We start from the raw sequence: 25,882 nt of genomic DNA on the forward strand, positions 1-25,882 counted from the left end.
TCTTTCCTTAAATTCTTGAGAGTTGAAGGATATGCCTCACAATTGAAGATATAGTGGCTTGAAGAAAGAAGTCCTGCGAAGTGGAATAACGATGCAGTGTTCATGTGCAGCTGATAAGCTTTGAACACAGGGCTTATACTACCCAAGTTTCAGTCTTGAAGGACAGAGTCTTGAGAGTTGAAGGATATGCCTCACAATTGAAGATAAAGTGGCTTCAAGAAGGAAGTCCTGCGAAGTGGAATAACGGTGCAGCAGATAGACCTTAGAGGCAGAGTTCACGTGCAGCTGATAAGCTTTGAACACAGGGCTTATACTACCCAAGTCAGGCAGTCTTGAAGGAAAGTCTTCAAAGTTGAAGGATATGCCTCACAATTGAAGATATAGTGGCTTGAAGAAAGAAGTCCTGCGAAGTGGAATAACGATGCAGCAGATACACCTTGTAGGCAGAGTTCACGTGCAGCTGATAAGGTTTGAACACAGGGCTTATACTACCCAAGTCATGCAGTCTCGAAGGAAAGTCTTGAGAGTTGAAGGATATGCCTCACAATTGAAAATATAGTGGCTTGAAAAAAGAAGTCCTGCGAAGTGGAATAACGACGCCGCAGATACATCTTGTAGGCAGAGTTCACATGCAGCTGATAAGCTTTGAACACAGGGCTTATACTACCCAAGTCAGGCAGTCTTTCCTTAAAGTCTTGAGAGTTGAAGGATATGCCTCACAATTGAAGATATAGTGGCTTGAAGAAAGAAGTCCTGCGAAGTGGAATAACGATGCAGTGTTCATGTGTAGCTGATAAGCTTTGAACACAGGGCTTATACTACCCAAGTCACACAGTCTTGAAGGAAAGTTTTGAGAGTTGAAGGAGAAGAAGCTAGCTCTATTGCTCTTCAAACAGATTTTGTACGCAGCAGAAGATCTGCCTCGATGAGAGAGCCTGTATACCGCAGTCTTGAAGGAGGAGCTTAGTACTCTTGAAGCATATTTTGTTTGCAGCAGCCTCAAAGAATTGTTCCTATGCAGCAGTCTTCAAGAGATGTCTCGCAAGATAAATTTGGAGGAGTTCAAGTTCATTTCTAGCACCTTCAAAGACAAAGCCTGTAGTTATGAAGAGATGTACAATGAGTTGAAAGAAAGAGCTCTTTTGCAACAGTCTTGAAGCCGAGCATGCACGCAGCAGTCTTGCCACATCACGTAAATTAAAGGAAGAGCTCTTTTTCAGCACCATCGAGGATAGATCTTGTTACAAGGCAAACCGAGCTTGTGTGCAGCAGCTTTCGAAAACAGTAATCGTATGCAATACAGTTATAGACAAGTAACAGTCTTTGACAATTTTGATTCTGTGCACTGAAGAAACACCTTGCATTGAAGAAAGACCTCTGCCGTGATGAACTGGATGGTTTATCTTGTTGCTTACACACACAACTATGACACTACTGATGAGGCTAGATTATCAAAGCAGGATACTTCATACGAGACCTTTGAAGCCAGTATACTACTTCATATGAGACCTTCATCTCCAAATCCAATCTTCAGCAGCGAGATCACTTTGCCATTATGATGAGTCAAGGGGTCCTTCTCCGTAAGGTAATTGTTGTTGATGGGTGGGTAGTTTTGTAACTACAGATCCTGGAAATAGTAAAGTTTGTAAATTAAATAAATAAAATTATATGCTAATATTAAAATTTCTGACTGCCCTACACATGTCAAGATAATTCTGATCTTCAACCTAGTGTACATTAGATTTATTAATTTGTGATCCATTAAACTCAGGTCGAATCATATACAGAAATATCCTACGATAAAGACGATTTATTTTCACTAGCACCAATATTATAGTAAAATACACCAATATTATAGTAAAATTTACTATCTTAGTATACAATACTAAACCATCAGCTTTACATAATTTGAGAAATCTTAGAAAAATTACCATTGAAAAGTGAGATTAGATCAAGTAAGATGGATTATCAGTAGCCTCAATTTACAAAACTAATGCACAACAAAATGCTAGCAAAATATTTGCAGTTTACGTATGAACAATAAATTTTTTTGGGGATTGTATGTACGTACTTCAAAATTCTATAAAAATAGGATGTTTTAAAATTCTATGCTAAAACGAAACTTCACTGTAGTCATTAAGAGCATAATATGGTGAATGTTACCAGCTACTGATTCAACAACCTGTATATGAACATTTTGTTCAATAATTCTATTTAATTCCATATAGCAAGAATTAATGCCTAAAGACTAGCATGAAGACATAACCAAAAAGATGTCGTCATTGAATGTGGTAGCTTTGAGTTAGTAAACTATTGTATAAGAGCATAGCATGAAAGTTCTTTAGAGGGTACTGGATGAGAGAGATTGTAAAGATTGGGAAACAGCAGTATGGATTCATGAGGGGGAGAGGGACCGTGGATACCATCTTTATAGTAAGGCAGTTCCAGGAAAAAGAGGCTAGAGGGAAACTAGAAAACCCTGTACTTCTGTAGATCCAAAGAAAACTTATGATAGAACCCCAAGAAAAATGCTATTTTGGTGCTCGAGGAAGAGGAAAGTTCCAGAGATTGGTTAGAATGGTTGCAATTATGTGTTAGGTGAAGGGACCAGAAATGAAGAGTTGTGGGAGTTATTAATGCAGATGATTTGGTGATTACAGTGGAAAATTAGGAAGGGTTAAAGAGGAGGGTTCTAGATTGGCTGAAATCTTTGGAAATGGGTAACTTGAGAGTAAATGTGGATAAGACCTCAGTTATGGTGAGCATAAAGGAAGGTAGGGTCCTGATAGCCATACATGAAAGTAGAGGCTCTATTATAAAACAGGTGGAACAATTTAGATTCTTTGGATCTAGTTCAAGTTAGAAGGGAGAATGTGAGGGTGAAGGTGAGGAAAGGATAAAAGCAGCATGAGGGAGGTAACAAGAGTGGTATGTGATGAGAAAATGCCAAGATCTCCATTACAGTAATAAGACCGATGTTAAAGTATGGATCAGAAAGGGGGATTCTAAGACGAAAAGAGGAAGCAATACTTGACAGAACACAGATAATAATGCTGAGGTGGAGTATGTAAATATCACTTGAAATATGGGAAAATGAAATGATAAAATTGGCAGGTATAGTCAAGATTACAAAGGTGATAAGGTAATCACAACTGACAAGGTAAGGGTGCATGTTGAGGAGGGGAGGAGGGCTTAGGAGGAGCCTGTTATGGGGGAAGACTAAGAGGAGGCAGACAATTAGATGGCGAGATAAGGTCAAGGATGACCTTTAATGTAGGGATAACGGTGGGACAAAAAAGATCAACTGAATTTATAGCAGTACATCAATTAATGGGATAGGACATGAAACTTACAACATATTTAAGTTACTGCATCCATCAGTACGTCTTCTGTATGCTGTGCCAAGTGAAATGACGTGCCCTTCCTCCGCTTTTGTGATGATGAGGGATCACTGAGCTGCTTCTGTGCTCTTGAACAGAACTTATGCAACTGCTCCACTGATAACGAGATCCCCTTTTCCAACTGCGCCAAAGATGAGGTCTCCTCCAACTGAAGAGCCAGCTATACAAGCAAGTGTTTCCTCCTCATGCTGCTGCTGCTAAAGCAGATGTTACTTGATGTAGGCCCTTACGCTGTTCCGGTGAAGGGCTCCTACATTACAGCTGTAACGAAGTTAGATATTATTTAAGTGGTCAAATAAAATCTAGTTTTTAAAAGGTAATCCTTTTAGTTTTTCCTACATAAAAATTATCATTATATAGAATAAGAACCAATGTAGAATTAGTATTTATATTTGAATTATTTTCAAAGATATCACTAACAGAAAAGACACTTGTCTTATATCTAGAATTTTCATGCGTCTTGAGATTATAAAGCTTTTCTTTTGAAGTGGAAATATAAACTATACAAACACCAGATTCAATATTGTACTGTAATAGAATCAAATATACAAAGATTGTGCCATCAAGTCTTTAAATCAGCTTTCTACTAAAATTTGTCTTAAATGAAAAATGAAAAATCTACCATTTTATAGTAGGAATTAAACTTCTGATTAGTCTAAAAAATTATAATTTGATCAAAGAAGATTGATTAGAACTAACTTCAATTTACAAAGGTAATGTGCATTTGAAAATTATGCCATATTAACGAAAAGGGAAAAACTTTTATTCAATGAGCTTAAATGAATATTTTGGCATAGTACATTCACGCATTTTCTCACTATCCTAAAGAGAAGACAGGGGCATGTGGTCACAAAAAACTTATTCAAAACTTTATGTCAGGCGCATTGTATTATGGAATGGGATTAAAGCTACCTAAAGGTTTTATCCGTAGGTAGAGATCTCCCAACTAGTGTGGTAAATAGATGAGGGGTGTCACACGGTTTGAGGCTGTGGTTAAAGAAGCGAGTAACCAAAGTATTAGATCAGAGAAGGATCATTGAATGTTAGTAGCCTGAAAGGAAAGGCAAGAGAAATTATTGTTGTGGCTGAAATGAGGGCAATAAATGATGTGCGTTTAGGAAACTAGGTGAAAGTGAAAGGAAACCAAAATTATTACGAGTTATTATTACTATTACTTGCTAAGCTACAACCTTAGTTGAAAAAGCAGGACGCTTCAAGCCTAAGGGCTCCAAGAGGGAAAATATCTCAGCGAGGAAAGGAAATAAGGAAAGCTTACAAGAAGTTTAATAACAATAACATCAAAATAAATCTTTCATATATAAACAATAAAGATTTGAAAATAAGAGAATAAAAACTTCAAAATAACAAGGGGAAGAGAAAAAAAGACAGGAGTGTGTGTCCGAGTGTACCCTCAAGCAAGAGATAACTAACCCAAGAGAGTGGAAGGCCATGGTACAGAGGCTATGACACTGCCCAAGATTAGAGAATAATGGTTTGATTTTGGAGTGTCCTTTTCCTAGAAGATAAAGATTGCAAATAAAAATTGTTACTGTAAGGGAAGATAGTTAAAAGTAGTTAAAAAATACTTCATTCAATGGGTGGCCAGGACCATTCGAAGGAAATATTTTTTCTCAAGAAGAGCTAGAAACATCAATGAGAAAAGGATGGAGACAAAAGTAATTTGAATTGTAGATAAAAATGATACTGTAAGAAACTAAATGGAACATGGAAGGTACATAAAGGACATAGATTTGGAATAAGGAATGTAGATGGAGCTCATGTAATGTACTGAGAATATAAATGTTGAATCAAGTCTGATTTTTTTTTTTTGAAGGTGGATCATCCTTTAGTAACGTATGGGAGAGGAGGCGATACAGAATCTTAATAGAGAACCTTATGGTAAAGAGGAAAAACAAGCAGCATAGTAAATTCTAAAGTAATCTTTGCAAGGCATGTGTGAAAAATATATTTAAAGCTAAAATAAAAACCTAAAGAACAGTTTGACGAGATCAGGAATGAAAATACTGTATAGTATGTTGAAAGACAATAGTGTGAGCAATATAAGAGGTACACAAGGCAGCAAGTAAGAATAAATTTAGGAAAAGGATAAGTTGATCACGTATAAAAATTATGTTATTTTCATTAGTAAAATAAATTTTTGAATATACTTACCCGGTGATCATATAGCTGTCAGCTCTGCTGCCCGACAGAAAAACCTAAGGACAAAATACGCCAGCGATCGCTATACAGGTGGGGGTGTACATCAACAGCGCCATCTGTCGAGCAGGTACTCAAGTACTCCATGTCAACACAGAACCAATTTTCTCCTCGGCCCACTGGGTCTCTATTGGGGAGGAAGGGAGGGTCCTTTAATATATGATCACCGGATAAGTATATTCAAAAATTTATTTTACTAATGAAAATAAAATTTTTCAATATTAAACTTAGCCGGTGATCATATAGCTGATTCACACCCAGGGGGGTGGGTAGAGACCAGCATTATATGTTAACATTAAGAGCTAAGTATTTTGTATTTCATTTTAGCAGTTATTCAAAATAACAAACATAAAATTAATAAGTACCTGGTAAGGAAGTCGACTTGAACAATTACTCTGCCTTTTTAAGTACGTCTTCCTTACTGAGCCTCGCGATCCTCATAGGATGCTGAGCGACTCCTAGGAGCTGAAGTATGAAGGGTTGCAACCCATACTAAAGGACCTCATCAAAACCTCTAATCTAGGCGCTTCTCAAGAAAAGAATTTGACCACCCGCCAAATCAACCAGGATGCGAAAGGCTTCTTAGCCTTCCGGACAACCCAAAAAACAACAATAAAAAAACATTTCAAGAGAAAGATTAAAAAGGTTATGGGATTAGGGGAATGTAGTGGTTGAGCCCTCACCCACTACTGCACTCGCTGCTACGAATGGTCCCAGGGTGTAGCAGTTCTCGTAAAGAGACTGGACATCTTTAAGGTAAAATGATGCGAACACTGACTTGCTTCTCCAATAGGTTGCATCCATTACACTCTGCAGAGATCTGTTTTGTTTGAAGGCTACTGAAGTTGCGACAGCTCTAACTTCATGTGTCCTTACCTTCAGCAAAGCATGGTCCTCCTCATTCAGATGGGAATGAGCTTCTCGAATCAAAAGTCTGATATAATAAGAAACTGCATTCTTCGACATAGGTAAAGAAGGTTTCTTAATAGCGCACCATAAAGCTTCTGACTGTCCTCGTAATGGTTTAGTATGTCTCAAATAGTACTTAAGAGCTCTTACAGGGCATAGTACTCTTTCTTGTTCATTTCCAACCAAATTAGAAAGGCTTGGAATATCGAACGATTTGGGCCAAGGACGAGAAGGAAGTTAGTTTTTGGCTAAAAAACCAAGCTGTAAGGAACATGTAGCCGTTTCAGATGTAAATCCAATGTTCCTGCTGAAGGCGTGTATCTCACTGACTCTTTTAGCTGTTGCTAAGCAGACGAGGAAAAGGGTCTTCAACGTGAGATCTTTAAAAGAGGCTGATTGAAGTGGTTCGAACCTTTCTGACATAAGGAATCTTAGTACCACGTCTAAGTTCCAACCTGGTGTGGCCAACCGACGCTCCTTCGAGGTCTCAAAAGACTTAAGGAGGTCCTGTAGATCTTTGTTGTTGGAAAGATCTAAGCCTCTGTGACGGAAGACTGCTGCCAACATGCTTCTGTAACCCTTGATCGTGGGAGCTGAAAGAGATCTTTCCTTCCTTAGGTATAAAAGGAAGTCAGCTATCTGAGTTACAGAGGTACTGGTTGAGGATACTGATACCGACTTGCACCAGCTTCGGAAGACTTCCCACTTCGACTGGTAGACTTTAAGAGTGGATGTCCTCCTTGCTCTAGCAATCGCTCTGGCTGCCTCCTTCGAAAAGCCTCTAGCTCTCGAGAGTCTTTCGATAGTCTGAAGGCAGTCAGACGAAGAGCGTGGAGGCTTGGGTGTACCTTCTTTACATGCGGCTGATGCAGAAGGTCCACTCTTAGAGGAAGTGTTCTGGGAACGTCTACTAGCCATTGCAGTACCTCGGTGAACCATTCTCTCGCGGGCCAGAGGGGAGCAACCAACGTCAACCTTGTCCCTTCGTGAGAGGCGAACTTCTGCAGTACTCTGTTGACAATCTTGAACGGGGGGAATGCATAAAGGTCTAGATGGGACCAATCCAGAAGAAAGGCATCTATGTGAACTGCTGCTGGGTCCGGAATCGGTGAGCAATAAATTGGGAGCCTCTTGGTCATCGAGGTTGCAAACAGATCTATGGTAGGCTGACCCCACAAGGCCCATAGTCTCTTGCATACATTCTTGTGAAGGGTCCACTCTGTTGGGATGATTTGACCCTTCCGGCTGAGGCGGTCTGCCATGACATTCATGTTGCCTTGAATGAACCTCGTTACTAGCGATATGTTTCGATCTCTTGACCAGGTGAGGAGGTCCCTTGCGATCTCGTACAACGTCATCGAATGAGTCCCTCCTTGCTTGGAGATGTACGCCAAGGCTGTGGTGTTGTCGGAGTTCACCTCCACCACTTTGCCTAGAAGGAGGGACTTGAAGCTTCTCAAGGCCAGATGAACTGCCAGTAGCTCCTTGCAGTTGATGTGCAACGTTCTTTGATCCGCATTCCACGTGCCCGAGCATTCCCGACCGTCCAATGTCGCACCCCAGCCCATGTCCGATGCGTCTGAGAAGAGAATGTGGTTGGGGGTCTGAACAGCCAGTGGCAGACCCTCCCTGAGGAGAATGTTGTCCTTCCACCAAGTCAGTGAAGACTTCATCTTCTCGGAAATAGGAATCGAGACCGCTTCTAGCGTCTTGTCCTTTCTCCAGTGAACAGCTAGGTGAAATTGAAGGGGTCGGAGGTGGAGTCTCCCTAACGCGATGAACTGGTCCAGTGATGAAAGCGTCCCTATCAGACTCATCCACTGTCTGACTGAACATCGGTCCTTCTTCAGCATGTTCTGGATGCATTCTTGGGCTTGACTGATTCTGGGGGCCGACGGAAAAGCCCGAAAAGCTTGACTCTGAATCTCCATTCCTAGGTACACTATAGTTTGGGATGGGACGAGTTGGGACTTTTCCATATTGACCAGGAGACCCAATTCCTTGGTCAGATCCAGAGTCCACTTTAGATTCTCCAGACAGCGACGACTTGACGAAGCTCTTAGAAGCCAGTCGTCCAAATAGAGGGAGGCTCTGATGTCTGCTAAATGCAGGAATTTGGCAATATTCCTCATCAGTTTCGTAAAAACAAGAGGTGCCGTGCTTAGGCCAAAGCACAGGGCTTGAAACTGGTATACAACCTTCCCGAAAACGAACCTTAGAAAAGGTTGGGAATCTGGGTGGATGGGGACGTGAAAATAAGCGTCCTTTAGGTCTAACGAGACCATCCAGTCTTCCATCCTGACCGATGCTAGAACCGACTTTGTCGTCTCCATGGTGAACGTCTGCTTTGTGACAAAGACATTCAGAGCACTGACGTCTAGCACCAGCCTCCACCCTCCTGTCTTCTTCGCCACTAAGAAGAGACGGTTGTAGAAGCCCGGGGATTGATGGTCCCGGACTTTGACTACCGCTCCCTTTTGTAGTAAGAGAGACACCTCTTGCTGCAAAGCTAGTCTCTTGTCCTCCTCTCTGTACCTGGGAGAGAGGTCGATGGGAGTTGTTGCTAGAGGGGGCTTGCGCAAGAATGGAATCTTGTACCCCTCTCTGAGTAACTTCACAGACTGTGCGTCTGCGCCCCTGTTCTCCCAGGCCTGCCAGTAGTTCTTGAGCCTGGCTCCCACTGCTGTCTGAAGAAGGTGGCAGTCAGACTCTGCCTCTAGAGGACTTGGAACCCTTCTTCTTGCTCCCACGTTGACCTTCGGCACGAGCACCTCCTCTGCTGGAGGCTCTGCCACGAAAGGGCGGAATGAACCTTGACGCTGGAGTGTCCATCCTGGGTCTAGGCACGGAGGGCAAAGGGGTGGCTTTGCGTGCGGATGACGCAACCAGGTCATGAGTGTCTTTCTGGATCAAGGAGGCGGCAATCTCCATGATCAACTCCTCAGGGAAGAGGCACTTCGAGAGAGGAGCAAACATAAGTTCCGACTTTTGACATGGGGTGACTCCAGCTGACAAGAAGGAGCAAAGGTGATCCCGCTTCTTGAGGACCCCGGACACGAAAGAAGCCGCAAGCTCACTAGAACCATCCCGTATGGCTTTGTCCATGCAGGACATAATGAGCATGGAAGTTTCCTTGTCAGAAGGGGAGGTCTTCCTGCTCAACGCTCCCAAACACCAGTCCAAGAAGTTAAAGACTTCGAATGCTCGAAATACTCCTTTCATTAGATGGTCCATATCCGAAGGAGTCCAACAAATCTTGGAGCGTCTCATGGCCAGCCTGCGGGGAGAGTCTACCAGACTTGAGAAGTCGCCCTGGGCAGAGGCAGGAACTCCCAAGCCGAGAACTTCTCCCGTGGCATACCAGACGCTAGATCTGGAAGCAAGCTTGGCCGGGGGAAACATGAAGGCTGTCTTCCCAAGCTGCTTTTTGGACTGCAACCAATCTCCCAGTACTCTTAAAGCTCTCTTGGACGAGCGAGCGAGTACGAGCTTCGTAAAGGCAGGTGCGGATGACTGCATGCCTAAAGCGAACTCAGAGGGAGGCGAGCGTGGTGCTGCAGACACAAACTGATCAGGATATAAATCCTTGAACAGCGCAAGCACTTTCCTAAAGTCTAAGGAGGGAGGCGTGGTCTTGGGTTCGTCGATGTCCGTGTGTTGGTCGTCAAGATGTGCAGCTTCGTCATCATCAGAGAGTCCATCGTCTGAATGTTGAGGAGGAAGCGGCAAAGGAGTAGGTAAAAGCTGGTCGGCTGAGCCCGGCAGCACGGGTGCATGCGTGGCTGCACTGGACTAAACGTCATGGAAACGTTGGTCAGTCTGTGAACTGGCAACAACCATAGCTGTGTGGGGACGCAAGGCGTCTACTCCTGACTGCGGTCGAGTAGCGGAAACCACATTGGGTTGCGGAGGTTGACGCACAGCGTCAAAACACGGCAACTTAACTCCACCCTCCTGTTGTTGTGGTAACACGCGAACGTCAACGGAGGGTTCCGTGCGTCGGTGAACGTCAACATGCGTCTGGCAGGGTCGACTGCGCATGGGTGGAGGAACTCTCACAGCTGGAGTGCGGGAGCAGGCAGCCTCAGCGTTTACTGGGCGCACAACCGTGGTTGGTTGTAGGCTAACGGGTGCAGCGTCAACCTTCTCCGCACGATACTCCTGCATGAAAGAAGCTAACTGAGTCTGCATAGACTGTAGCAAAGACCACTTAGGGTCTACAGCAGCAGGTGCGGCAACAGACGGTGTTACTGCCTGTTGCGGTACCACTTTGCCTCTCTTAGGAGGTGTGCAGTCGTCGGAAGACTGCAGCGAGTCCGAACTGACCCAGTGGCTACACCTGGGCCGTTGGACTTGCGCGGAAGGGACCTTGCGTTTAAGAGGCCGTGAGACCTTGGTCCATCGTTTCTGGCGTGAAACCTCTTCCGCAGACGAGGAATGAACGGGCTCACTCGTCTTCTTGTGGGTGGGGCGATCTAGGAAAGATACGTCCGAAACCACGGAGGGAACGTCTGTCCGCTGATTAAAGCCTGTCGAACCCTTTGGTCGTACGACATTGCTTCTCCCCTGGGCTTGGGAGCTTGCAAGAGGTCCCGGACTGGGAGGACGACAGGCACGAACAGACGCACCCTCATGCGTAACACTAACACTTTTCACTGCACCAACACTCACTTCACTTCCCACTGCACTTTTACCCTTCAACTCCCTGACGTCAGCCATGAGTTGGTTGCGGTCACTCGCCAAAGACTCGACTCTCTCACCCAGAGCCTGGATGGCACGCATCATATCTGCCATCGAAGGTTGATGAGTGCTAGAAGGGGGGTCGGGAGCAACCACTACAGGGGAAGGAATAGGTTGTGGGGCATGGGGAGAGGAAAAATCAACTGAGCGAGACGAACTCCTCCTGACTCTATCTCTCTCTAGCCTACGTGAATATTTCAGGAATTCTTGAAAATCGAATTCCGAAAGCCCAACGCATTCCTCACATCGCTCTTCCAATTGACAGGTTTTACCCCGACAATTGGAACAAATGGTGTGCGGATCGATAGAGGCCTTCGGAAGACGCCTTGAACAGTCCCTAGCACTACACTTCCTGTATTTGGGGACTTGAGAAGGGTCAGACATCTTGAATTAGTCAAAGGGGGGATTCAAAATCTATCCAAGTCGTCAACAAATAATCCAAAATTCAATAAAAGAATGCAAGGAAGTATTGAAGATAACCTCTGCACAGCGAAAGCTAATAACCAGAAATGAATACTTCACCAAATAACGTGAAAATCAATCCAGAAAGCAACAGCGTATTTAGTAGGTCTTGCCAGTGGCACGACAGAGAGAAAATTGGTTCTGTGTTGACATGGAGTACTTGAGTACCTGCTCGACAGATGGCGCTGTTGATGTACACCCCCACCTGTATAGCGATCGCTGGCGTATTTTGTCCTTAGGTTTTTCTGTCGGGCAGCAGAGCTGACAGCTATATGATCACCGGCTAAGTTTAATATTGAAAAATAAGGAATATGAAGGCAAAATATTAAAGGTATGGAGATTGAAGTTGGACAAACAAGTGACAATGAAGTGTAAAAATGGAAAGATAAATGGTGATATAATAGAGAAGTACAAGACAGACTGTCTGTCATCCAAGGATTGGAGAGTGAGACATGCAAGGCACTGATGAACAACTTGTATGGATGAAAATGTTATTTTTATTAGTAAAATAAATTTTTGAATATACTTACCCGATAATCATGTAGCTGTCAACTCCGTTGCCCGACAGAATTCTATGGAGGGATACGCCAGCTATCACAATACTAGAAGGGGGTGTACTTACCAGCGCCACCTGTGGCCAGGTACTCAAGTACTTCTTGTTGACACCTCCTCAATTATTCCTCGGTCCACTGGTTCTCTATGGGGAGGAAGGGAGGGTCGATTAAATCATGATTATCGGGTAAGTATATTCAAAAATTTATTTTACTAATGAAAATAACATTTTTCAATATTAAACTTACCCGATAATCATGTAGCTGATTCACACCCAGGGGGGTGGGTGAAAACCAGTGTACAAGATTAAAGGATAGCTAAGTATCCCGTATTTCATATAATCAGTTATCCACAATAACAATGAAATAATAAGTACTTGGTAAGGAAGTCGACTTGAACCGTTACTCTGCCTTTAATAAGATCGTCTTCCTTACTGAGCGCAGCGTTCCTCTTGGGAGGCTGAATCAACTCAAAGGTGCTAAAGTATACAGGGCTGCAACCCATACTAACGGACCTCATCACAACCTTTAACCTCGGCGCTTCTCAAGAAAGAATTGACCACCCGCCAAATCAACAAGGATGTGGAAGGCTTCTTAGCCGACCGTACAACCCATAAAAAGTATTCAAGAGAAAGGTTAAAAGGTTATGGGATTATGGGAATGTAGTGGCTGAGCCCTCGCCTACCACTGCATTCGTTGCTACGAATGGTCCCAGGGTGTAGCAGTACTCGTAAAGAGACTGGACATCTTGAGATAGAATGATGCGAACACTGACTTGCTTCTCCAATAGGTTGCATCCATAACACTCTGCAGAGAATGGCTCTGTTTGAAGGCCACTGAAGTAGCCACAGCTCCCACTTCATGTGTCCTTACCTTCAGCAAAGCAAGGTCTTCTTCCTTCGGATGAGAATGTGTTTCTCTAATCAGAAGCCTGAATAGTAAGAAACTGAGTTCTTAGAACTTGGAAAAGAAGGTTTCTTGATAGCACACTATAAGGCTTCTGATTGTCCTTGTAAAGGTTAAGACCTTTTTAGATAGTACCTAAGAGCTCTAACTGGGCAAAGTACTCTCTTCAGATCATTCCCCACCAAGTTGGACAGGCTTGGGATCTCGAACGACTTAGGCCAAGGACGTGAAGGAAGCTCGTTTAGCAAAAACCGAGCTGCAAGGAACATGTAGCCGTTTCAGATGTGAAAACAATGATCCTGCTGAAGGCGTGGATCTCACTTACTCTTTTAGCTGTTGTCAAGCACACGAGGAAAAGAGTTTTTAATGTGAGGTCCTAAAAAGAGGCTGATTGGAGAGGTTCAAATCTTGATGACATAAGGAACCTTAGGACCACGTCTAGATTCCAGCCTGGAGTGGACAACCGACGTTCCTTTGAGGTCTCAAAAGACCTAGGGAGGTCCTGTAGATCTTTGTTGGTGGAAAGATCCAAGCCTCTGTGGCGGAAAACCGCTGCCAACATACTTCTGTAACCCTTGATCGTAGGAGCTGAAAGGGATCTTACTTTCCTTAGATATAACAGGAAGTCAGCAATCTGGGTTACAGTGGTACTGGTTGAGGAAACTGCATTGGTCTTGTACCAGCTACGGAAGACTTCCCCTTGAGACTGATAGATACTGAGAGTGGATGTTCTCCTTGCTTTGGCAATCGCTCTGGCTGCCTCCTTCGAAAAGCCCCTAGCTCTTGAGAGTCTTTCGAAAGTCTGAAGGCAGTCAGACGAAGAGCGTGGAGGATTGGGTGTACCTTCTTTACGTGAGGTAGACTTAGAAGGTTCACTCCTAGAGGAAGAGTCCTGGGAATGTCGACCAGCCATTGCAGTACCTCTAAGAACCATTCTCTCGCGGGCCAGAGCGGAGCCAACCAACGTCAGCCGTGTCCCTTTGTGAGAGGAGAACTTCTGAAGTACCCTGTTGACAATCTTGAACGGCGGGAATGCATACAGGTCGAGATGGAACCAATCCAGCAGAAAAGCATCCACGTGAACTGCTGCTGGGTCTGGAATCGGAGAACAATACAACAGGAGTCTCTAGGTTATCGAGGTAGTGAACAGATCTATGGTTGGCTGACCCCACAGGGCCCAAAGTCTGCTGCAAACATTCTTGAGAAGGGTCCACTCTGTGGGGATGACCTGACCCTTCCGTCTGAGGTGATCTGCCATGACATTCATACCGCCCTGAATGAACCTCGTTACCAGTTAGCTTTCGATCTTTAGACCAGATGAGTAGGTCCCTTGCGATCTAGAACAACTTCCACGAAAGAGTCCCTCCCTGCTTGAAGATGTAAGCCAGGGCTGTGGTGTTGTCAGAGTCCACCTCCACCACTTTGTTAAGCTGGAGGGACTTGAAGTTTATCAAGGCCAGAATAACCGCCAACAACTCCTTACAATTGATGTGAAGTGTGCTTTGCTCCTGATTCCATGTTCCCGAGCATTCTTGTCCGTCCAAAGTCGCACCCCAGCCCGTGTCTGATGCGTCCGAGAGGAGACGGCGGTCGTGTTTCTGAACAGCCAAATAGACTTCCTTGAGAAGAAAGCTGTTCTTACACCACGCGAGAGAAGACCTCCTCTCTTCGGAAACAGGAACTGAGACCGTCTCTAACGTCATGTCCTTTATCCAGTGAGCAACTAGATGATACTGAAGGGGGGGGGAGGTGGAGTCTCCCTAACACGATGAACAGGGCCAGCGATGAAAGTGTCCCTGTTAGACTCATCCACTACCTGACTGAGCATCGGTTCCTTCTCAGCATGCTCTGGATGCATTCTAGGGCTTGGAAGATCCTTGGGGCCGACGGAAAAGTCCGAAAAGCTCGACTCTGAAGATCCATACCCAAGGAGACAATGGTCTGGGATGGGACGAGCTGAGACTCCTCAAAATTGACCAGGAGGCCCAGTTCCTTGGTCAGATCCATAGTCCATTTGAAAATCTCCAGACAGCGACGACTTGTGGGAGCTCTTAAAAGCCAGTCGTCTGACGGAGCCGGACACAAGATCATGGTACTGCTGCACAGTCTGTGAACTGTCAATCATGGGCAAGCGAGGAAGTACAGTGACAACCCGAATCTGTCTAGACTGTCTGGGTCGTACAGACAACTCCTTATCGGGTTGCTGAGGTTGCCGCACTGCGTCACAACAAGTCACTTCTGTTGGTTGTTGAACGTCTTCCCCGTGACACATTGACTCCGTAAACAAAAAATCCTCTAACAAGGACTAAGCTTGGACTGCATGTCTTGCAACACAGCTCAAGGTCTATGGGAGCAGGTGTGGTAACAGACGGGATTAGCGACTGAAGTGGAACCATTACCTTCCCTGGAAGCATGTTATGCTTAAATAAAAGTCCATAAGAGGCTATGCAGCTAAAGGCTCCCTCCAAATGACAGAGTCCTCAAGAGAATATCAGAAGGAGGGAGAAAAGAATTTTCTCATCTACAGGGACCATATCCTAGAAAAGCTAAGTTCTCTCAGTGAGGGTTCACTGGTGCAAAAGCAGCAGACTAGAAGGCAACGTTATGAAACTGCTTGACAGTCTAGTGAGTTGGCAACAACCAAAGATGTGTGACTGAGAAGCATGCGGTAAGGTATGCAGAGCATGTTGTATGCAGAGTATGCTGTATGCAGAGCATGCTGTATGTAGAGCATGTTGTATGCAGAGCATGCTGAATGCAGAGCATGCTGAATGCAGAGCATGTTGTATGCAGAGCATGCTGAATGCAGAGCATGCTGTATGCAGAGCATGTTGTATGCAGAGCATGCTGTATGCAGAGCATGCTGAATGTAGAGCATGTTGTATGCAGAGCATGCTGAATGCAGAGCATGCTGTATGCAGAGCATGTAGTAAGCAGAGCATGCTGTAAGCAGAGCATGCTGTATGTAGAGCATGCTGTAAGGTAAGCAGAGCGTGTGCATGGGCGTTTAACATTTCTCAGAAATTCCATGACCAGTGCTAGAGTGCTTTATGCATGCTTGCATGGGGTTTTAATATCAACATAATATTTACCTTACATTCATAACTCATGATTCATATTTTTGCCATATTTTGCGATATTGTTAAAAATATATTGCAAGGAATACAAATATATTTTTATAAGTAATACAAATAACCTCCATTATCATATGGTTTGAAAATGGAGGTAAGGTATGCTGAACAGCAGAGTCAGAACGAGCTGGAACAACAATAGTTGTGGTTTCCTCTTCAAGACTCTGTTGAGGGAACACCTGAGGCTCAGTCTGCAAAGGCTGAATAAAAGACAAGCAGAAGGAAGGCGCATGGGTGGAGGAGGCTGACTCCTAGCATGAGTGGTTGAACCCAAGGGTTGCGCTTGCTGAGCGGTTGGCGGAAGCGGAGTAGCAAGTTCCAGTTCCTGTGGTGTGAGCGGAGCGCGATGAGGTAGAGGCTGCGCAGAACAAGGTAAATGTCTCGCAAGCTGAGGCTCCTGAGGCGCAAGGCTAAGGTGTTGTGGTGCTTGCCTTGTGGAGGGTTGAGCTCGCTGCAGCGAGAGCTGAGGAGACTGACTCATGGACGGGAGAGGTTGTTGTACCTCAACCGAGTGTTGCATCACTGGTGGAGCAGCAAGTGGAGGCGGAGGAAGAGAGGTATAATCCTCCTGATCCCATTGTAAAGGTTGCCTTAAGGAAGGCGGAGGCTGAACACCACTGGGAACAGCAAACTCAGAACGAGGCTGAACATCGTACGCCTGGCAGGTGGTACTGCGATCAGGCGGAGCGAGCGCAGGCGGAGGGAGTGTAGGCGGAGGCGGAGGCGCAACACTCTCAGCCCGACACTCACGCATCAAGTCCGAAAGCTGTGCTTGCATGGACTGTAGTAGAGTCCACTTGGGGTCGGCAGAAACTACAGTAGGCTGAGGTAAAGCCTTAACAGTCGAGCTCTGTTGTGGCAGAACCTTACTCCTCTTAGGCGGAGTGCATTCAACTGATGACTGAGGAGAGTCAGAGCTAACCCAATGACTGCATCCGGGTTGTTGAACTCTAACTTCGTACGTCTGGCATAGGTCTGGACTTTACGTTTAAGAGGTCTTGAGACCTGAGACCAGCGTTTTCTCCCCTAAATTTCTTCTGCAGACGAGCAAAATAAGGGCTCAATCGTCTGCGGGTGGGAGTGACGGTCTCGGTAAGACACGCCCACAACCACCGAGGATACTTCTGTGCGCCGATCAAGGCCTGCTGAACCCTTCTGCCCTTCGACATTGCTTCTCCCCTGGGCTTGGGAGCTTGCAAGAGGTCCCGGACTGGGAGGACGACTGGCGCGCACAGAAGTACCCTCACGCACAACACTGACACACTTTGCGCTAATCACTTATCACTTTGATTTTCTGTTTGCACTTATTTCACTGAACTCGAAACTTTAAGTGGTTTGTACCTGAAACACGCAATTCTATCCTTTCTCAAAAGTTAGTAATTGCGAAAACAGAATTACAATGTAACAGAAAAATCTAATGAAAGATAAATAATTCAGTGGCTGGAAAGAGACTAAACACTAGATCACTCTAGAAACGTTTACCTTCTTCCCCTAAAGAGACTAGGGAGAAGAGCAAAAAACGATAACAACGTTACTCGCTTGAAAGAAACTTTTATCCTCCTCTTTCTCCCTCCGTCTCTATCTCTCTCTCTCTCTCTCTCTCTTGACTTAGAACCTGAGAGAAGAGCCCAATCATATATATCGTTAAAACATATTATTGTTAAAGGAAAAAACTGAAATATTTCCCAAAATGAAAAGTTCCTTTATTAGGATTAAAACCATTAAGTTAAGAAAGAATGAACAAAACGCTAGACACGGTTACTCTTACTGCAACGTGAAACCGTGAATATTCTCTCTCTATCGTAACGATAGAGCGCAAGTTGAACGTTCTGAACGTCAACAACTGCAGAGACAAAACAAAACGTTAGTTCAACTTTGAAAACAGTACGAGACTATCAAAGAAATTCTTTCAAAGACATTAAAATAGCATAATATGTTAACAGGTAAAACCAAAATGACGGGCTCAATGTTAATTAACTTCGGTACCAAGAAAAGACCGCCTACTATTAGGAAGGTCGAATATAAACAAATATAAAAATTAATTTTAATAAGTTTATAATAAAAGGAAGTTAATCGAAGAGGCCTATAAGAGGCGGAGAGATATAAAATAGATCTATAACTTTTGTTAAGCAAAATTAAGAAAGAGAGTCTATACTCTCTTAGACACCAACACTTCCGTCTAAGGGAAGGGTCGGCCATTAAAAAGTGAAAGAGAGTTCATACTCTCTTCGTCACCATAATTAATCAAATTAATTCCAAAAGCTAACTAAGCTAATATAGAAGTTTCCAGTAAAGCGACAGCCGAAATCAAAGAGAAATACTTCACCAAAGTCGTGAAAATACTCCAAGAACATAAGCGTATCCCAGAACGTCTTGCCGGAAGCACGACAGAGGAATAATTGAGGAGGTGTCAACAAGAAGTACTTGAGTACCTGGCCACAGGTGGCGCTGGTAAGTACACCCCCTTCTAGTATTGTGATAGCTGGCGTATCCCTCCATAGAATTCTGTCGGGCAACGGAGTTGACAGCTACATGATTATCGGGTAAGTTTAATATTGAAAAATGAATGAGACAAGATAGTGGGGGTAGCTATTGGAAGAGCTACAGAGTATGAAACTCAATCAAAAAGCAAAATTGGAGTCACTCAGGTGTCACTTAGATTAGTGAAGGGAATGTCTAGCATAAGGATGATTAAATAAAATAGAAATGGATATATTTCAAGTATTTTTTAAATGCAGAAATTGAAAGAGGAGTTGGGAAAGATGGAGAGGTTAAAGAGAACTGAAAATAACATACGATCTATTGACATAAAACATGGAGAAGCACCAGGTTAATTGAGGTACAAATTGAATTTTTCACTGTACTTCGTATAGAGTGGAAACAATGGACACTGAACTTGTTAGGTGCTATATGAGAAAAGGAAGTCATGCCAAAGGCCTGAGAAGAACACCTAATTAGGAATCAAACTTAAAAACCATTCATTGAAGGTTTCACATAAAATATTTGATGCAAGATTTTGAGAAATTTGTGTAGAGCAGTTATAAGAGTAAGAGATAGATGATGCTACCTTGACACTTGCTGGAAAAGGCACTGGAAGGAATTGGATAGTCCTGTGCATCTATAGACCTAGAGGATACATCTGATAGAATACCAAGGGAATTGGAGTTTTAGTTCAAGAGAAAGAATGGGTAAGAAAAGCTGGTTAGGTTAGTTGAAATACACAAAAGAGCAAGATCAGCAGCAATAACAGCCTACGCCAAGACAGAAATGTTTCAAAGTCAGAGAATGTTTAAATTGAGGATTGATAATCAACCCCTTTTTGTCTGTGCTGGTTTTCGATATACTGGGTAAAGGGATTAGGAGTAAAAGTCTATATTTCAAAATCTGGTGGTTGCATCAAGGACTGGGGTGGTATGAAGGTAAATGAGGGTAAAACAGATTGTGGTGTCAAGCAGGCAAGAAGAAGATAGGATATTTATGCCACATATTAGAGGCCTTAATAAAAAAAAAAAAAATTACAGGCAGAGAATATCATATACTGTACTTTGAATGCATTGTAGTTTAGGCTAAGAGCAAGGAAACAAAGCTGAGATTGAAAGGAAGACAATAGCTGCTTGGGAGAAATAAGAGGGGCAGGGTGGAGTAATGTGACAAAATAGCACCAAATAAATTGAAAATCGAGATCTATTATACAGTTATCAGACCAGCTATAATAGATGGCTTAGACACACGGGCATCAAAGAGGAAGTACGATCAGATGCTAGAGCAAACTCTAATGAAAATGTTGAGGAGGATATTGGAGATTTGGCTGCTCAAGAGGCTGACACATTTAAAGCCCAAGGAGTAAAGAGTACCGATATGATTGAATAGCATTGCGATGCAGTAAGGATAAGAGAGGAGGAGAGAGCAAGAAGATTTTGGGATATAGTAGAAGCAGTTAAGAGATAGAAGAGTCAAGGAGGCAGTACTGGATTACTTTGTGCAATTAAGAGAAGAAAAATGCTTTCGATACGAACAGTTAAAGACACATGAGGAAAACAGACTCCTTAGTTTGGGGAAAGTGGTAGTGAAAAGTACAATGGTTGTGGATAGGGCAGCTGAAAAAAAAAAGGTGGCATCAGAAGCTGGAGTGAAGAGTTGATGAGAGAAGTACAAGAGGAAGGCCAAGGTTTGGGTGGATGGATGGAGTGAAGAAAGCTCTGGGTGATAGGAGGGTAGATGTGAAAGAGGCAAGAGCGTGTGCTAGAAATCGGAATGAATGGTGAGCGATAGTGACGCAGTTCCAGGAGGACCTGCTGCTTCCTCCGGTCACCTTGGATGACCGCGGAGGTAACAGCAGTAGGGGATTCAGCATTATGAAGCTTCATCTGTGGTAGATAACGGGGGAGGGTGGGCTGTTTCATCCTAGCAGTACCAGCCGAACACAAGGTTGAGTCCCTTGTCAGGCTGGGAGGAACATAGAGGAAAGGTCCCCTTTTTTTCATTTGTTTGATGTCGGCTACCCCAAAAATTGGGGGAAGTGCCTTGGTGTATTTTGATGTCGGCTACCCCAAAAATTGGGGGAAGTGCCTTGGTGTATTTATGTAATGTGTGAACAATATATTCGGCATGTATAGTACTAAAGAAATAACTAGAAGTATGAATTCCTCTTGTGCAATTGAATATAAACCTATGCCCTGGGGAAAACTCGATGCCTTGTGAACACAGAAGGCACCATCAGCCAAATAGCAACAAACTCAAGGCTGCCATAACAACAGCCACAGTGGTTGAAGCATTAGTAGCAGGCAACACTCAAATGTACATGACACAGGTGCAAAAATTCTCACCTTTCCTTTAGTTACATTTACCCAGCATTAATTGTGCTGAAGTAATTATCTGATCATGAGTAATTAGAACAAATTAATGCTGGCTGGGAGCAGACAGGTATGGTAATGGTAGAAATTGAAAATTAAAATTGCAAAGCAACAAGGAGCAGAGATGAAGAGTGGTCTGGGACAAATGAGAGGCCCAGTTGAGTACCATAAAATTAGCATCACTGGAAAACTGCAAAACCATCCTGTAACAAAGGTTAAATTAAACAGAAAAAAATTGCAATTCTGCTTTGGTAGAAATATCCTTGGCCACTAAGATTCTCTCTTGAGTAGTGTGATTAATTTGTGTCCTGTCAGCTATCACAAACTTGCCAATAACCTCTGGAAAATATAATTGGCCATAAAAGTGGCCAGAGAGGAAACAACACATTCCACAGGACCTGGAAAAGTTTGTTAAGAGAAGCTTGAAAAAATTTTTACAGTACCAATATATCAACCATATATAAATAACCATATAACAGCAAACAGAGAACACAACCTGCTCATAATAGCAAATAACTATATAGTGCAACAATATATGCCCTAGGATTCCACAGTACTTACACTGTCGGGAAAAATGCTCAAGTACTATACGCTATATGATTTACAACAGCAGGGTATATGTAATTGGTTACTGGATACAGACAAAAATTAATATATAGAAAAACACTTCCACACACCAGTTCGAGGAGCCTGCATCACAGAGCAGTTCTTTTTAAATGCTACATACTATGCCCCTAACATCATGAGCTCTGAGTCTAAGAACTTTAGGAAGGAAGTCTGAGTTTAGGGATCGATCTACATCTTGTCGGATCCAAGAAATTGTATTCTTGCTGACTCTCCTCTTGACCTTGTTCGTGTTCACGGAAACTTGTTCACGGCCAGGTGAGATACCGCAGATCATATAAGACAATGCCTCCACGCTCTTATTGTACATAGCCACAAATGATCCAAGTCAAAGGATAAGGTACGGAGACGCTTAATCCAGAAGGACCTGAACCTCTGGAGAGCTACAACTGGAGTCTGAGGCTTGGCAACAGACTCAGGGATTAAGAATAGTGTTACTAGACCTCCATTCCCTGGCTGTGATATGTCATAAAAGAGACCATCTCCTTAGAGGACAAAGAGAGTAAGATAAAACTGTCTAAAGAGTCAAGTCATGTTCTGAGGCCTGACTAGCAGCATGATGTACTCCATTCCGAGAGTGTGGTACGAGAACTACTCTCCGAGGAGGTGGTCTTACTTCTGATTTGGGAACCAGTAAGCTCGACACTCTAAGAGGAGCGACAATTCCGTCAAGGAAAAGTTGACTGTTCAAAATGGACGACAAGGCACAAAGCCGAGCGGCATCCTGTCACAGTCGAGACTGAGCAGGTCTTTCGTCCCCGAGGTACAGCAAACTTTCCTGTCTCGGGGAGAGAGATATCGAGCAGCACGAGGCTACTTTCAACGATCTCAATCTTAGCTGATAGAACACTTCGCCTGATGGGAGACACCTGATGCCTTACTGGGGTATCCAGCCATTCTTTTCATTATTGCTAGTGAAAAGTCTCTCTGAAGGAGGTGATGTTCATTACCCTCCAGATGAGGGGATGTAGGGACAACTAATCGTGTTACGAGTAGCTCTGGAAAGGAGAGAACAGTTCTCTCAGGCAGGAATGGAGGATCTGGGTGTTACAGTAGGTCCTCAACTTACAACCATTCAGAGATACAAACACAAATCCTATGAAAATAACAAAGGTATGATAAAGAAATACTGCAATATTGTAATAACCTGATATCCATTTCATATGAAACATGACATTATCGACTTTTGTAGATGGAACATGTGTGGTTCATACATTAGCAGTCAAATCAAAATATATAATTAGCCCCACTTACACAAATATTGTACATTTGGAGCAATTACAATAAAATTTCTCCACCCAAAAATGCATGTAATGAACAAGTCTATCAGAAATTTTCATATCTTTAGCTGTAAATACCAGTTAGAGTCAGACTGTTTATATTCTGAAATTAGAATTACCAAAATGGCCAGCACTTAAAAGGTTTAATGGTCGCTCATGAAAGGCAGAAGCAAAGGACTTTGGCACTGCCCTATCAAGCAGGACAATCCCCCAGAGACTGACCTCTCCACCCAAGCTAGGACCAAGGAGGGCCAGGCAATGGCTGCTGATGACAATGCACATAGACCTGTAGGCTCTCCCAAACCCCCATCCTTACCTCAAAAGGATGGCAAGATTGAAGCTACCAAAGGAACTAACGAGTGTGAGCGGTACTCAAACTAGAGTCTGGCGATCACTAGTCAGGGACGTTACTACATCGGCCACCACAACCGTTACTAATACCAAGTTGACTTTTGATGAGAAACTGAAATACCATTATCAGAACATTAGCCTACACTTACCAAATAATCTTCCAAAAATAATAGATTCCATAGACCATGAGTATGAAAAATTAAATGCAACAATGGCCAACACCTTCCATCCTGCCTAACTCTACCTAGGAAAATGGGTTCCTAATTATGGAAGGGTTGGGTCTTGACCCAATTATTTATAATTCTTTCATTCTACCTTGTTTTGCGTATTGTTCTCCTGTCTGGTGTTCAGCTGCTGATTCTCATCTTAATTTGTTGAACAGAAACTTACGGTCTATTAAATTTCTTATTCCTGATCTAGATATTAATCTCTGGCACCGTCGTTCAATCAGTTCATTATGCATGTTGCATAAGATTTTTCATAACTCTGACCATCCTTTACATTCAGATCTCCCTGGACAATTCTATCCTGTTCGTAATACTAGGCAGGCAGTTAATTCTAATAGCCAGGCCTTCTCCATCATGAGGCTCAATACTACGCAGTGCTCTAGAAGTTATATTCCAGCTGTTACCAAGTTGTGGAATGATCTTCCTAATCGAATGGTTGGATCAGTAGAACTTCAAAAGTTCAAAGTTGGAGCAAATGATTTTTTGTTGACCAGGTGGACACGAGTCTTTTTGTAGTTTATTTATGACATATTTGTTTTTGATGTTGTTAATAGTTTATATCTGACATGTCTGTTTTGACGTTGTTACTTTTTTTAGAATGATTTATTGTTAATTTGTTCCCTTCATTTATTTATCTCCTTATTTCCTTTCCTCACTGGGCTATTTTTCCCTGTTGGAGCCCCTGGGCTTATAGCATCTTGCTTTTCCAACTAGGGTTGTAGCTTGGATGATGAAAATAATAATAATAATAATAATAATAAATGGGGCAAGAGTAGGAGATTCAACTCCAACCTTAGTCCATTTAGGTTTTGGAGTCTAAAATTCAAATTCCTGCGAACATAATTATGTAAACGTTGATTGACCGATAAAGCCTGGGTTCCTACTATGGGTCCTACATTATCGACGGACATAGATATATAAATATATATTTCTCTACATATTAGTATGCGGTGATGTGTCATTTTCGAAAAAAAAACGGGTATTTTCTATAAGAAAACCTTAATTTTGAAAAGGAAAGCTTTTACTGTCCGTAACTATAATAAAACCGATTGACCCTCACTTAGGTATCTTTCACCAGGAAAATAAGTTATTTAAATGGGCTACCCTATTCTATCTTCCTTCTTCTAAGGTAAACTATCATTGAGAATCTACAACTTTCTATTTCTAAGAAACTGGATCAAAGTTGCAGCAATTATACACACACAAAACCTGAAAAATTGAAATGTGTTAGGCCAACTGTTGATTCTCACGGAGCATTCTTCTTAGGTAAACGATTATTAAGATTCTCCAACTTTTTATCCCTTAGAATTGGGATCAAAGTTACAACAAGCATAATAAAAACGTGAAAAATAAGGTCTCAAAACTTACCATTGTAATATTGTGTCGTTGTTTCCCCAGGATATGACTGCAGCAACTTGGACCTTGTCAGAGTCAGGCTTACCAACTACACAATGTCTGAAAGTCACGTGAGCAGCAGCATTGATCAGTTTTACCAACTGGTACTTCTTCCAAAATTATTATTATTATTATTATTATTATTATTATTTTTATTATTATTATTATTATTACTATTATTATTATCAACATTATTATTAATATTATCATTAGACTTACCAACTACACAGTCTGAAAGTCACGTGAGCAGCAGCATTGATCAGTCCTACCAACTGCTACTTCTTCCAAAATTATTATCATTATTATTATTATTATTATTATTATTATTATTATTATTATTGTTGTTGTTGTTGTTGTTGTTGTTGTTGTTGTTGTTGTTGTTGTTATTATTATTATTAGACTTACCAACTACATAAAGTCTGAAAGTCACGTGAGCACCAGCATTGATCAGTCTTACCAACTGCTACTTCTTCCAAAATTATCATTATTATTATTATTATTATTATTATTATTGTTGTTGTTGTTATTATTATTATTATTAGACTTACCAACTACATAAAGTCTGAAAGTCACGTGAGCACCAGCATTGATCAGTCTTACCAACTGCTACTTCTTCCAAAATTATTATCATTATTATTGTTATTATTATTATTATTATTATTATTATTATTATTATTATCATCATCTGCATTTTTTAAACATACAAAGTACCTTATATAAATGTAATTTTTAATACCCATGATTAATAAACATGTCATGGTGTTTTACTCAAGTTATTATTATTATTATTATTATTATTATTATTATTATTATTATTATTATTATTGATTAACCA

At 42.5% G+C, this 25,882-nt stretch overlaps 1 long non-coding RNA gene across 1 annotated transcript; it reads right to left on the reverse strand.

Annotated features, from left to right (window-relative positions):
* Positions 1–1,425: 1,425 nt before the first annotated feature.
* LOC137627568 (uncharacterized) lies at positions 1,426–25,108 on the reverse strand. Its single transcript, XR_011041193.1, has 3 exons — positions 25,021–25,108; positions 3,354–3,662; positions 1,426–1,627 (listed from the first exon to the last, which is right to left on the reverse strand). It is a non-coding gene; the product is annotated as an uncharacterized lncRNA (long non-coding RNA).
* Positions 25,109–25,882: the final 774 nt, after the last annotated feature.

Source organism: Palaemon carinicauda, chromosome 35 (assembly GCF_036898095.1).
Source record: "Palaemon carinicauda isolate YSFRI2023 chromosome 35, ASM3689809v2, whole genome shotgun sequence".
NCBI lineage: Eukaryota > Metazoa > Arthropoda > Malacostraca > Decapoda > Palaemonidae > Palaemon > Palaemon carinicauda.